The sequence below is a fragment of the Cyphomyrmex costatus genome, unplaced genomic scaffold (genome assembly GCF_001594065.2).
Source record: "Cyphomyrmex costatus isolate MS0001 unplaced genomic scaffold, Ccosl1.0 scaffold182, whole genome shotgun sequence".
Taxonomy (NCBI): domain Eukaryota; kingdom Metazoa; phylum Arthropoda; class Insecta; order Hymenoptera; family Formicidae; genus Cyphomyrmex; species Cyphomyrmex costatus.
In genome coordinates this window covers 705,645-721,371 of record NW_017275847.1, presented here as the reverse complement: position 1 = coordinate 721,371, position 15,727 = coordinate 705,645, and positions in this window count along the sequence as shown.

Below are 15,727 nucleotides of genomic sequence, written 5' to 3'. Positions count from 1 at the left end.
CCTGCGCTTCTTCCAAAGACACGCAGCCGCATGCTTTAAGTTCCAACATGGGTACACGGCTTATCTCGTCTCGGAGAAGGAGCTACGGCGGCCATAGCAGAAAATGAGATTCGCATAACCGACATCGATGTGCCTCTATGGATAAAATAAATGGTAGCAGGATCCCTAGTGCAGTCATCTGAATGATTCCTGGCGACGTAGATTTCACGATTATTTGCATGGCAAATATGATATTATGAAGCGGTAAAACAAGAAAGAAGAGGCAAAGATTCTTTTGTGACTTTTGTCAATAAAGATTCAAATTATGCGGTTATTTATTAAGAAAGCTATCTAAAAAGATTCCCAGATAGAACACAAAATCGTGATAATAAGATTAATATAGACATCTAATATCGTAGAAGTGATTGTTTTAGAAAATATTATAAAGACGTTATTTAATATACTTTTAATAATGATTTTCTAATTAATTTTTGACATAATATTGATTTTTATAAATAATTTTTAATTAAAAAATCATTTAAAGATTTTCAGTTAAAAAAAATCACTTAATTTTTTGTCATGTTAAGAATTTAAGAAATTGATCGTCAAAAATGTGTCGATAACATTATAATAATTTTTCTCAAAATTAATAATCATCTTGAAATGATTTAGACTTGATGTTTTTTTGATATTATGGTTTGTATTCCATCTGGATTGTATATTATATAGACAGATTTGAAAAAACAAGATGAAGTTGGATAGTAAAAAGATATAGAAAACAGCGTGTTAATGATAAAAGTAGAGAAGTCAAAGAAATTAAGCTTTTTGTAACCGAAAATGATTGGTTGACTTTTTACGACTCTTTCGCGTAAAAGTATTCGCCTAATGTGTGTATGAGCGTGTGTGTGTGTAGTTCTGCTTTTAGTACGCTATGCAACAATAGCCACGGGTTTTAGAGACACTTTTACCGAGCGATGCAACACGGTGCTTTTCGTAACTACGAGGGCTACTGTGAAAACTTATGGCGACTCACAAGCGTTTATTTGTTTGAAGAAGGTAAAAAAAAAGAAGTTCAGAGTTACAACGTCCGCGGTAGAAAGATGGCAGTGAAAATTAAGTTTTCAACAATGCCGTGCTGCAATTATTGTTTATAAACAATTGATTTATGTGCATCATGCGTTGTTTATTAATGTTATCTATACATTTTGTCCTTAATTTTTTTTGAATTTGTTTTTAAATAAATAACAAATACAAAATCATTGTTTTTCAAATTAACTTGAATTTTATAAGGAATATCTATAATTCAATTTACAATTTAATGTATAATTTCACTTATCAACTAGAATTCAAGCTTGTGATTTTTTAGGAAGTTTGAAGTCTGATTTATGATAGCATATGATTATTATTCTATTTTAAATTAGGTATTAATATTGATTGATATACGCAGCGTACAAAAGCGATCGGCGTGTAATAGAGAAACGCGTCACGTTCTCACAGCACGTCTTATTGCTTTTAAGTAAGTAGACTGCTGACTCCACAAATGGTGCTGACTCTTAACTGCTGTTGCACAGATATAAATTACTATTGCAATGTTATATTTGCTACGTTGTTTCATGGTTTTGAGAATTATATTTAGAATTATTTCGATTTGTCTAAAATGTATAACAAATAAAAAATCTTATGGATCAAAAAACTTAACGGATGTTTTTCTAGAAAAAAATACTTGGTATTATTCGAATAAGATTTTGCATGCTTATGGAGCCTCGGAGCAATGTTGATGTCTGCTGTATAATCAACTTTATAAAAAGTAACTTAACCGTAAACTGATCTATCTAAATCAAATTAATAAAAGTATAAACTTAAAGATAAAACTATAATTATAGATAATTAGAAATCAACCTAATATTGAAATAATTTAAAAATATTTTAAATAATCGTGTAAAAAATTTTATTTCTTCGTTTGTTCGTAAATAAATTGATCTTGATTATTGTATTATATCTTATTCATTTTTCATGACCACTGTTCTTTCTTCAGTTATTCACTCGTGTCGCTGTATGATCGCTAATACCTTGTTATTGCACTTACAGAATATTTTTTTTAATTAAACTGACAGCTGCATATTTAAAGACTCTTAGACATCTGAATATAAAACTGTCATTTTATATAAAATCTCTTTTGCTCTTTTTTTATTTGCTAAAACTATATAATCAGCTATCATTCTTAAACGCATGTAGTAGTGTAATTGTAATGAAGCGATAGGCGGGACCATAGCTCCTATATGTCTGAATCTAGTCAAAGAGCCACCTAGATATAAATAATTCTTCTGTGACTGCTGCTAAATCAGTATGGATTACGAAATTATCTGGATAGAAATGCGGGATAATAGGTTTGAATCTGTCGATTACGAGTCCGTTGCTCTCACACAGAATCAGTAAGGAAAAATAATATATCTTTTAATAAAGAGAGAATATTTAGTAGTTTTATTTACACATAAAATAAATAAAAAGACAGATAGAAATTTAAAGAATTTTATTTAATATCTCTTCTATCAAGAGACATATTAAGTCGACTTTTTTTCCGAAATATAAATTATTGAGAATTTAATGTTTCAAAAAAAAAAAAGAAAAATATATTTTATATCACACACATTAAGATTGGCATTTTTATAAACATTTATTAAATAATGAAAATATTTCCGATCGTTTTCACTTAATATGTAAATGAAATTGCTAAATATCTATTAAAAATATTTATTATATTTTTTCCTATGCTCTATGTACGTTTAAAAATAATAACTGATTAGTTGCAGCTAAGCTCTTATGGGGCATCCTGTAAATATGCACAAATATGCGAGTATGTGTATGAGGGAGAAAGAGAGAATACTTAGATAATAGTTTATATTTTTAAAATTATCGAAATAAACTATAACTACATAAACATCCATTGAAATATAAAAAAAAATGGGATAAAATTAAGATAGTATATATTTCTTGTTGTAATATGTTTGCTATTACTTTTGTCATAATTAGTCTTATTAATACTACAACAAATTACCTATACTCGTAGATACTCGAGAAAGTTCTTATAGTATCCAATAATATTGCGCCGACACTTCGTATCGTTGTACGTCTCGACAGGAAATAAATCCAGCGATGGGCGGGCGCGATCGATCATTTGTGCTAATTAATTCATCCGTCAATTAGTAAAGTGAACATGAGTGAGCGTGCGTGCATGTGCGTCTGCGTGTATACGTCTTCGTGTCGGCACGGGTGCGCAAAAAAGGGTGCCTGCGGGGAGGTAATGAAGGGATGAAGAGCCACCGTTTCTCCGGGAATTTAATTAAACCGAGTGGAGACGAGAATAAGACGATACAGTACGTCGCGCGCTTGCAAGAAGTTCGCGTCGAGACTCGTTCTTTCAACTTGCTTCGATAATGATTTTCTCGCCTCTACTCGCATTAGCACGTATAGGTACGTGTGCATATGTGTGCATATGTGTGCATATATGTAAGTTTGTATACTTATAAGATAACCCTCGAATCAGATAAAGTGTGGAAGTTTCTATTTAGAAACACAATTACGACACATATTTAATTATAATAATTTTAATTGCGTATATATGTAAAATATGTGTGCTGCTCACGTTGAATCTGGTTGCACAACGCCATTGTGTTTTCTATTCGCGACGGGGTTGTAAATATATGAGAGAGACACTCGCCGGAGCTGTTAACATAAATTTGCATCAGGACTCGGCACGGTTTTTGCGAGCCTATGTTACTAACAAAAAGAAGACGTGCCGGTTTCATAGACGAAGTTAAATTGGTAGACTTAAGGTACCCCTCTGCCCCTTTCTCCAAACTCAGGAGAGCTAAATACCTGCCATCTATGATCGATAGATTTATGCATTTCAATATTTTTAACACTCGAATAAGGTTAAATATGGCACAATGTATAATATTCCAAGTATAATATAAACAATTTCGAAAGATCTGATCTTAGTTTTTATTTTTAATTTTTATTACGCCTTTTATTTTCTACTTATTTACAATTCTGTCCGTTTAGAATTCACATGTAAAATGTAAAATTAAAAACGATAGAGAGAGAATCTTTGTTTTTAAATCTCTTAAATCTTAAGTCTCAGGAATATGGTTGCTGACAAGCACTGTGAAATATGTAGGTACATTTATGCATACAAATAAGTGACGATAATTCAGTCCGATTGCTGCATATAATTATCAAACCATGTAATTGTTAATTCTTGTACCATTATTAACCACCAGTAATTAATGCACTGATAAAGTTTCTTGTAATTCTCGTTTCTCATGCGATGCTACGATTGATTGGGATATCTTCGCGCTCAAGAGGAGGTTGAGAATAAGTTCTGCAGGAAAAGTCTATAGAAATGGAAAAGAACATTTTTCTTTAAAGAAACAGTAAAATTATAAACGATGCAATGTTATAACGTTTTATAAAATCTCTAGATCACTTTAAAGTGAATAATACCATAGCTTATATGACGCCACATTACTTTTTAAAAAGTATTGTTAGACAATAGACGATACAGTTTGTAATCGTAAAAAATTCTGAAAACAAGAACGCATAGTGGTCTACTTTTCGAAAAAGTAGAGAAGCTCTTGAGGAAATGATCTTTTCCAAAATAGAAATAATGTGCACCATTATACAACGTTTATCTGGTAGAACCAATCGATACACCTTGCGGACCTTTTCACACCGCATGTTTTATTTATCGAATGCATCGGAGCGGCGCGACGAAGACCGAAAGGAAGGTGGTACATACGTACGCAGTGATTTATGGGGGCAACACCTGACGGCATTTTGTTCGCTTTTGCATCAGCAGCGTTGTTACGTTGGCAGGCAGTTCCGCCCTTTTTTGCCTCCTTCCTCCTCCTCGCCCCATTAGTAATGCCTCGGTTATTACGTACCCCCAGTCGATTCCCCGCGGCTAATAAATCCCGATAAAATTTCTAACCCCCACTCTTTATCTCCCCATGGAGTAGATGGATAATCGAGTAATTAGGTCACAACTGTTTCTAATACTTTTTATCATTCGTGTACATTTTGTATTGAAATCGTATCGACATTTCTTGATAATTTAAAATTTTCAAACTAAAAAAGAGAAGGACTAAGATAATTTGAAAATTTATAATAATCCATTCGCAAATTTTATTTTTAAATAAAGCGAGCGGATTGATTTGTTTTCTGTTACATTTTATTGCAAAATCTCTATATATAATGTTAAATTTATCATTTATTAATATCGAGAAATATAAAAATATTAAATCATTCATATTTTGATTTTAAATATTTTAAATTTAGTAACTTTTTGAAATAGACTGATACTAATTTCTTAAAATTCTACATGAATTTCTCTCTTAATCCTTAATTATTCTCTAATGTATATCATTAATAGGATTTTCCGATGTACATTACTATTTGTCTATATAGATAATATATAACATAAATCAACAAATAGCTTTCTTTGAATAAATAGTCGGAAGAATAATGGTTAGACAGGTAAAGAATTAATTGCAGTATTTTTATCAATGTATTAGTTTCTTTTGCGACGGAAGATGGTCGTAAACTGCTACCGGAAACGAAGAGCTTCTTCTTATAATTAAATAGTACATAAAATCTTTCATTTCTCTCTCAGAAAAGCATAACAACTGAACTTTATTATTGAAGACCGCCAGCTAATACAAGAATCAAATTACGAGAAGAGACAAAACGTAAAAAAATATTTAATCATTAACGATCAATTAATTTAATTAAAAAATAACAAATGGTAAAGAATGTAAGAATAAATCAAAACTGAATAGAGAAAAAGCCAATAAGAGCCAATGCAAATGTTGGTGCGTAATATATTGTAATATATTATTATTATGTTCAACATAATATTTAATCACAATGAATTACAAAAGCAAAAGCGCAAAGTTTCGACCACAATTCGGGTCTTCCTCAATACATATCGAATACATGTATAATATATTAAATTAAAAGTTAAAAAAAATAATAGTTAATTTAATTAAACTATTAAACTATTGAAATATATGCGAATGTTATTTAAGAAATTCAGAAATTATAAATACAGAATTCTTTTTTTACAAATATTATTCTGAGATCGAAGCATGATTTAGCCATTTAGCGATTTGTCCAATTTTCGGTAGCGTAATCAATAAGGGATGTAAGATCGTTGAATTGAAATAGATTGTAAATTATACGCGATCGTGTGATACTATGGTTATAGTATTAAACTACTATTATCGAGTTATAGCATATTGTAAACCGGTATATGCAATGGTTTACATGCGCCGGTCATGTATTTAGCTATTAATCGCCAATTCCTGCCTCGTGCTCGTGTTCTTACATAGATATACTAAACGATAATACGGCATAGCTCTTGCGACGTTCACGAGAATGTATTTATAAATTTCAAAACATTTTAAGTTATTAATAAATTTTTTACATTTTTTATAATTTGCATCGAAATTTAAAATATGATCAGTATCGCCTATTATTAGAGCTTCAGGAGAGATAACAATTTATTGAGATTTATCTAACATTAATTTAGGATTAAATCCATTATTAGCGTAAAGATAGACTTAGTGGTGCATTCACATAATTCCTACTGATTCGATCATAATGAACCCTATTATAGGGTCCATCGGTTAATTAGATTGCACGTTGATTTATTGCGATCGCGAGGTATCTACCAGTTCTGGATGCAGGACTAAGAGCATACCTCGTTGCATCTGCATACATGCCGGCTGACTCGCACATATGTTGTGCATTCAGAATACTTTTCGATTGTTAGAAAAGAATTTATTCAGTGTTCACTCTCAGATCACTCTATGATTCATAGATTTTCATGATTGTCGATTCTCAATGATAGTGCAGAAAGATATTAACGTCCAATACACAATCTTTTTCCACATGTACAGTGTCATGCAATGTAAATGCAGCGGATGTATTCTTTTCTTAGGAAAATTGATAGTTTTGTTTTTACCTATCAACAATTATCTACCATCCCAGAAAATTATAAATATTTTTAGTATAAGTGTTAAAAATTTAGTAATCAATATTGCTTAAAGAAGCATTAATACTCTAAATAGTAAATGATTTCTTCGTGTTAAGATTAATTTAAAAAGATTATTCAATTAATTTTTGTAGATTGATACTCCGAAACAATCAATTTTTGATATTTAAAATAACGTTAATGTATTTCATTCGAATGTAAAAGAACAACTCGTACTTTTGGAGGACACTGTACATCATCCTTCATCCTTCGGTAGATCGCCGTGATGCTTACGGGCTGCATCCTTTATCGGAACGCGAGTACAAGGAACGGCAGCGAGCGTGCAGCTCGTATCCTTGTATGTATATAATGCCCGAGACGCTCCGCAATGCGATTTGTAGAGGAGAAATGGAGCAAGTTGCATGAGGAAAGTTGCGCCTCGGGAGAAAGAGAGGCGACGGCGAGAGTTATCCCGCGCGTGTAAACAAACGAAATAGACGGAATAATCTGCGAAAGCACGGTGCGAGTGGCTCCGTTTCCCAACTTCCTAAGATAATGCAGTCGTTGTTGATCTCGGCAAGAGAACGTGGCAGTCTTAATAACCTCATACAAAGTACCTTAGAAAGCTTAATAAGAGAAAAGTGTAAAAATCCAAAAATTATTGTATATAAAAGCAGATATTATTTATAAAAAATATAAAATTTTATGAATAAAAGTTTGAAATAAATTAATACGCTATTAACATTTAAATATGTCAGAATACAGTATAACTTCTTTTTTATTTGTTTATACATCATAAAAAATTATAATATAGGTATACATATATGTATACGGATAAAATGTTTTTGTTAAAAGATTTAAAATTTGGCTGCGTATAAATTTGAAAATATTTTGCTGGATCATCAAAATAATTATGTTGGAAACTGAAAAATAATGAGCAATGCTGTAAAAAATTTTGATATTCTCGTAATCGGTTTGAGTTTTCTACAAAATTATTTTAATGGTCCAACAAAATTATTTTCAGATCTGTATCCAACAAAATTTTTAATCTTTAAAAAAATTGTTCTTTTCGTGACAGTACAGACAATCGAGGAGTGGAATATTAAAGCTAGGATATTAAAAAATTAATTCATTTAATTTCTACGTAAAGAAGCTTAACTTCTATATGAAGATCTTCTTAAACACTTACCTGAATAAAGTTTGGATCTCTCTAGTAGCCATGCTTGAAGAGCTAGACGTTCTCGATGCCTGCAGAAGAACTCGGGCCGGATGCCGTGCCTCTTCAGGAACTCATCGCATCTACGGAGCGCCGCCAGCGCCTTGGCAGCTTCGATTTCGTCCACGTCTGCAATGAGAGCGTTGGAGGATCTCGCCTCGTAGGTTTCGTCAGGCAGCAGCATACCCACTTCCGCAGGGAAATCTCTTCCAGGTCGATTGAAAAGACCTTGAATCCTGATGGAGTCTTTCTTGCTGCACTTGCCACCGTAAGTCCCGCTGCTCTGACTTTCAACTCGTCCCAAGCACATATTAGCCCCGTAAGAAGCCTCAACGTTCCCTCGGGATTTTTCTGTCCTCGCGATTAACACGAGGATCCATTTTTCGTCACACTTCAGTCATGATCGACTTAATTGACTAGAATTTTTTAAAAGAAATTTTTAATAATATTTCAAAGATATTTAATAATATAATCCATGTATATTCTTTTAGCCTATTTTAATTTAATTATAACATAGAATTGTGTTTTTGACAATTGCGAGATTTGAATTTTTTAATGGATCTTTTATAAAATTATTTATGAAGTATATTTGTGAAATATATTTATATAATTTTTATACAACTTTTTCGATATTATTTAAATCTAAATAAATGTTGATATATTAATGGAACTTGAAGCAAAATGTTATTGATTCCTTCCTTTATTACAATAAGTTTATCTTTTTTTATTTTCTTTTTCCTCTTACACATAAAATTCTTTATTTTTACTTTTATTTAATTCTTGTTTAAATGGAATAGCATGATCTATCACTTCACAACGATCAATCATACAGAATTCAGCAGGTTAATCATTTTGTTAAATACTTTCTCGTTCAAAACAACAATTTCTTATGCGTATAAGTACTTTTTTCTGTTTTATTCTGTATTTTCTTTTTCTATAGATAAATTTATTTAACAATTTATCGTCTGTTTCTTGAAAGTATGTTTACACGTTTATCTACACATAAATCAATATCATAATTATTGATTATGCTTAAAGATCGACCAGTTGCCTTTTCATGCAGCTTGGTGACTTTTTTCGATGTGTTCGTATTTGGTCACGCGAGACATCCTCAGTAAACGATCTTACTGCTCCTCAAGATCGATCTTGAATAGTGATAAGTAGCTTTGATATTCTCGTCAAGGAGGTACCGATACTCCAAGTTGTTGTTTTCCCGGCTCAAGTGTCTTGTAGTGTTAGATATCCGTTCGCTTGAACGAGATATCGAACAGGGAAGTTCTTAGAGTTCTGTTATCCAAATCGTAGATTCTATCATGCGTATTATATTATCTATTCTGTCAGTGTGACGACAGGAAGTCACACATCGTTGATATAATGATAGTCTATTATTAAGATTAAAGATTAGAAAGACTCAAGATAAATTTTGTAAATGTTTGATTTTTATTATATAAGTCAAGAGATATTAATAAAAAATGTTAAAAACTGAAAAGCGCTTTTTTAGTAGTAAACATAACAATTAATTTGAACTAAAAAAAAATCTATAAAATTTTTAAGTATATTGAGATTGTTATGACTTTATAACATTTATTTGATGTATAAAAATGTATCTAAAGATTATAGTTAAATATCTTTCTTTAAAAAAATGAGCTTTATGTAGCTTAAAAATTAATTATATGATTAAAGTTATAAAAATTTTAAACACACATTTACTAAGAGTCATGTATTTACGGATCAACTAAAATGGTGTCGCCTATGGAATTTACGGTAAATTGCTAAGAGACGATGCACCATTTAATAGTATGACCATTTCCATTTTAGAGCCAGCCAACAATGACACAATGACGATACCGCAAACCACCATGGTCATCACGATTATCGTGTATTTTCGTGGCGCCATTGATGTTCGATCAAGCTATTAATTTCTACATTTTGTTGATAATATTTTACATGTATTAAAAAGATACTGTTCAAAATTTTACTTTTCTTTCTTCATTTTGCATTTACATAACCATTACAAATTAATTTTTTATACACGATTATTTTTAATTTAACATGTGGTATATTATATTAGAAAAATTTAGATAGATGCATATTTAATATATAAACAATATTTTAATATATCAACAAATATTTTAATATTTTATACCTTTAAAACTATGTGTGTGTGTACAATCGAAATTTTGTTAACTTTTTTTATATAAGTATATAATAATTAAAAGGTTATTTCATGTGTGAAACAAGATGGAAATTTTTTCAAATACATATAGGAGATTTATTTCGGCTTGTTGCCCGTTAAATTATTTTAATATTTACATATAAGAGTCTTATTATATCTCAACATCCATATAAAAATTATGTTTTTGAAACGTAAAAGTGAATTTTGTCTATTTTATTATGTTATTAAAGAATAGATTAGAGAGAATTTATGTGAGGTTGTTTTATAATTTTCAATAAACAAGTAAAATACCGCATAATTGCCAAAATGTAAAGTGTGTGATTAATTAATAATAATACGTGGTTGATTTGATGACGAAAGAATCGTGACAACTCAGTAGCGGTAGTGATTGGACAACATGTAAACTCTTCGAGCTGTAATTAATCGCACATAATCGCCAATAAACCTTATAGTTGCTGACAGATTTGGCTTGGATATATTCGCTCATAAAACCTTCACATATGAACAATATATCGAAATATTTATATTTTGTTTATATTATTTATTATTATCAAATCTTATTGGACCGTGAGAGTTTAAACTAATAAATACCGATGAGAACATGCCGTAACGGCCAAGTTGGCTCTTAGATATTTGATGCTCATATATATATTATTTATTATTATTATTCTGAATTATTTGTTTAAATAGAAAGCAAATTTTTTACTTTTTTTTTAATAAAATAGTATTAATGCGTTAAGATTCTTTGTGTTGTAAAAATTTTTATCACTTTTGTAGGTATATTTTTTGTAAGTATATTTATGAATATAAAATAGGAAGAAAAAGGAGAGCAAAAGGGTTCAATTCCGTGCATCTAAGAACGTTGACATAACTTAGTTTTTAGTCGGCGTACGCGCGTACGCGTTTAAGAAGGATGCGTATGTTCAACGTACAAGTGCGAGTGAGCCTGTGATTAGGGGCTCACTTGGGCCCCCGAGGCCTCACAACCGCCCACTACGCGTTCAGAGGGAAGGGGAGACAGACCTCAAACTCCCTCGCTCGCGTCTGCAGAACGCGTGGGAACGTATCGGCTCGTCTATCATTCCGTTCTTCCTTCCAAACGCCATATTGCTCGAAAGAAGATAAAGGGACGAAAAAGTTACATATACCTACTCCTCGCGCGTATGTGTTGCAAGAACTATACTCTTTTTAATCTTAAACGTTGCAATAATAAAAATTATTATTATCATCTCATTATTTATGAAAATATAAATAATAAAACAATTACTGTTTTCATTATCATTATTATTGATATTTATGTATATATATATATATTTTTTTTATTTAACTCAAATGTAGTTATCTTGTTTTTTTATAATACGTAAACGACCATTTGAGATGTTTTATACTTCAATTAAAAATTGTTGTTACTAAAAGCATGTTATATACCATTGATTGTTTTCCGAATTATTTGTGTAAATTTTGTTTTACAATATCTGTTGCCATCATATTTTTACTGTCTTACATTTTATGTTAAATATTTTTCTGTTAATTATTGCTTGATGTGTTTTTAATAAAAAATTGAAGAAACGAAGTAAATTTCAAAAAAATATTCCCACGCTTGGAAATATCTAATTGTTTTTGTAAATTTCGGAGGATACCATCCAGTATACGGAGATGATACCATCCTGCACCTTCGCGTGACCTATGATCCCGCATGTAGAACGATCAGTATTTTGGTGGATCGGTGGGATGATGCTAAGTAATAGCAACGTAACATCGGCACGTCATCATTGGGTACATGTGTATGCGTTTTGCGATTGTATATTGTGCATGTGTTTGCAACGCACGCCCGACACTTTCGAGCACGCCTCGCGCGTATGTTCTTTTTGCTCCATCATAATACATGCGTGGTGCTCGTATTGCACCCCGTTAGCTCTGCTCTTACCTCTCACGTTGTGGGTGTTCATAATATACCAGCACCGCATTATGAGGCCGTTTGCCGTTATCACGAGAGATTTTGATGATAGGCCATTGCGACATCTGGAGTGCTCTTGGCAAATTTGGAGATTGCTTAGATTTCGTGGCTGTTCGTATCAACGCATGCTCATGTTCATACAGAATGTCTTAAACGCCTCTGTTTTATGATTAGTTCTAATTTATATTGTTAAATATATTTGTAATTAAATTTTACGCATAAATTTGATACTAAATAATTAGGAATAAAAAAAAATAGTTACAGGCTGTAAAATTAAAAAAAAGAAAGAAAAATTTAAATAATAAACAAAAGAGGGCTACGAGCCTGACAAAATTGATGTTTTTAATCTATCTTAGATATACATAATAGATATATAACAAACGTTTCGATTCCGATCGGGTCATTCTCAATGTTAAAATTTACAATAATTCAACGAAAAATAAATTAATATAATATAGTAGAAAGAAAAATTTATTAAAAATTTTGGTAATAAATTGTTTCTTATGTTTCTTCTACAAAATCTAATTGAATATAATATTTTTCGATATACTTTTTTTATGTTAAGGATGTACGATCGAACACTTGCGGGATACGTGGTGAGGAGGGTACGCCTATATTGTTCTATATTGGTAATACCAACCTAATATATGAAAATTTTTTAACAATAAGAAAGCTAATTTATGATTTTTATTAAAATTAAAATTATTATATATAATTATTTTATTAAAATTAAAAGACAACATTGATTGCTCATTTTTGATTACGAATCATAATATTAATATTCTATTATTAGAAAATGCAAGTAATTTAGTGTTTAATATATTCAATTATTATCGGTAACTTGGCAATGTTGCATTTTGAAAATGGGGTTGACATTGTTGGCATTCCTAATTGAGTTGCGCACTAGTAATTGACAGTTAAGAGGTTGGAATATTATTTTCATATACGTGTTTTAAAGTATTTTACGAAGATGATTCATTATAAAGGAAAATTTAAAACTAAAAAGCAATTCAATAAAAAAATGAAACAAATAGAACTGGTAAACAGAGAGCTTTGAAACGTACACCAGAGACAATAGAGTGTTTAATGTTGTATTAAATAAAATAAATACATGTACTCTGAATTAAAAAAAAAAAAAAATATCTTTTTATGAATCGATTTACGGACAGAATTACGTCCTTAGTTATTTATTAAATAAATTTAGTGGATAATATTATTTGTATATTAGTACATGTATACATAAAACATTTGTACGTTAGTATCTTTTTTTCTCTCATATACTTATTATATATTTTCAAATATATTTTACTGCATTTTTTGCAGTATAATAGTTCCTATAGCTTCTTTAAGTTAAAAACATAACAATAAGTTATGAGCATTTATTCAATCACACATATATCATAGGATGAAGTAAGCTGCAATCTAACCTAACGTCGAAAGTCAACAGCGTTGCTAAACTTTCCGCGTATATTTCTTTAGTTGCTGAAATAGGCATGCTTTCATCTATAAATAAATTACACGGTAAAGTTAAAATGTTTGCAAGGATGTAAAAAAAGATTTGTTCTAACTATTTATATGTTTTTTATATGTAAATCGAAGCATTTTAAAAGTAAGTAATTATGTAATATATCAATCATTCAATGCATTTGCCATAGGACACTATGCTTAAAACTCCAATTTTAATTCTTTCTTTCTAATTACACAGTCAATCAATTGGAAATTTTAATATAGTATTAATTTTGTTTTAAACAATATTCTGTGTAATTTTTAGATAGATCAAAGCATTTTGATTTTTCGATCGTACCTTATTAAGTTAAATATTCTTAGAATTTTTTAATTAAAGTATTAATTTATTAATTAAACTCTGTTGGCCAAATCAGGAATTTGGAATAACTTTCGAGAGTATTGCCACATGCAGTGAAGAGAAGGACCAACAACACCCGGTAGATTCCTTCCGTAGCCGCAGTATCCAACGTTCTGCCGGAACTGAGATTCAGCAGAGGGAGAAAAGCTTAATTAAAATTCCAGCTACGTCGAGTCTACCCACGGAAAGTGCAAGAGATGTGTCTTATCCAACCCCGTCTCGTCTTGTCCATGTGACATCTCGAGAAATCGTGGAAATAAATAAGCCAAATCATACCTAGAATATCTCAAAGTTCGCGCTGTTTCCGACAGTCGTCACCTTTTACTATCAGTCTCTGCTTTTTCTTCAATGTTATGTCCTTTCTATTTGCGTCACATTTGCATTAACTACAAACGATTTAATGCATGCATAAATCTCCCTTCATTTCAGAGATAAACTTAGCAGTCATACTTGGAATACAAATGAGTTGAAAACTGTTATTGTACGATAATAAAGATGTACACCACATTTTAATTTTTTCAAAACTTCATTTATTTTATTATTATATATATTATAAAATTAGCTCATTTTATATTTTAAATAATTTTAAAGAAAAACTATCTAATTTTTTAATTGTAATTTTAATGTAGCGTTGATTATATTACATATTGTCATTTATTATTGTTAACATTTTAAAAGGATAGATTTTTTTTCTGCGGAAAAAATATAAATGTAATACATCAAATTTTATTTACAAATTTCTTTCTATTATAAAATAATATTTAAATGTCGAATGAAGTTAGAAGAGTTGAATTGCGTCAAAGAAATATCAGTTTGTAAAATGATACGTAAGGTAAAGGATCTTGCTTTCTTTTAAACTGACAATTGGCTCTACCGCAACAGGTGCTACTGCAATCGCCAGCACCTTTAAAATCCTAAATCTTTACTTAGGTCTGTCGAAACATACTGCGTAAAATCCGCTTAGACGTCATTTTTTTTACCAATCACATTAGTTTATTTATTTAAGCGCAATGTGTTTGAGTGGATAAGGTTCTTTCCAAAAGAACCACACACATTGAATAATATAATTTCGGAAAACTATAAATTATAAACAAAAATAAATAAATAAATAAAAAGTCGAAACTATTGTGATAAAATTATTATATATATAAAAATTTTAAAAACTATGAAAATAAAAATTTGATATTATCTTTAGATCAATTCTTGATTTTTCAATTATTTCTATTTCGAAAAGTATGAATGTTTTAATATTTTTATTGTGGAAAAATTGATTTTAGATTTTTTAAAGGGGCAACTCGTTTGCTAAAATATCTCAAAGATATTTCGAAGAATTGGTAATAAATATTGATCGCATGCATCTGAAGTCATTGATGGAATAAAACGTTCAATAATTGATACATTATTATAGATTTCTTCAATCCTGGTTGATTTGAAGGCCAAGAAAGGTTGATGTTTTTAGTCAGTCTCTCTCTCTCTCTCTCTCTCTCTCTCTCTCTCTCTCT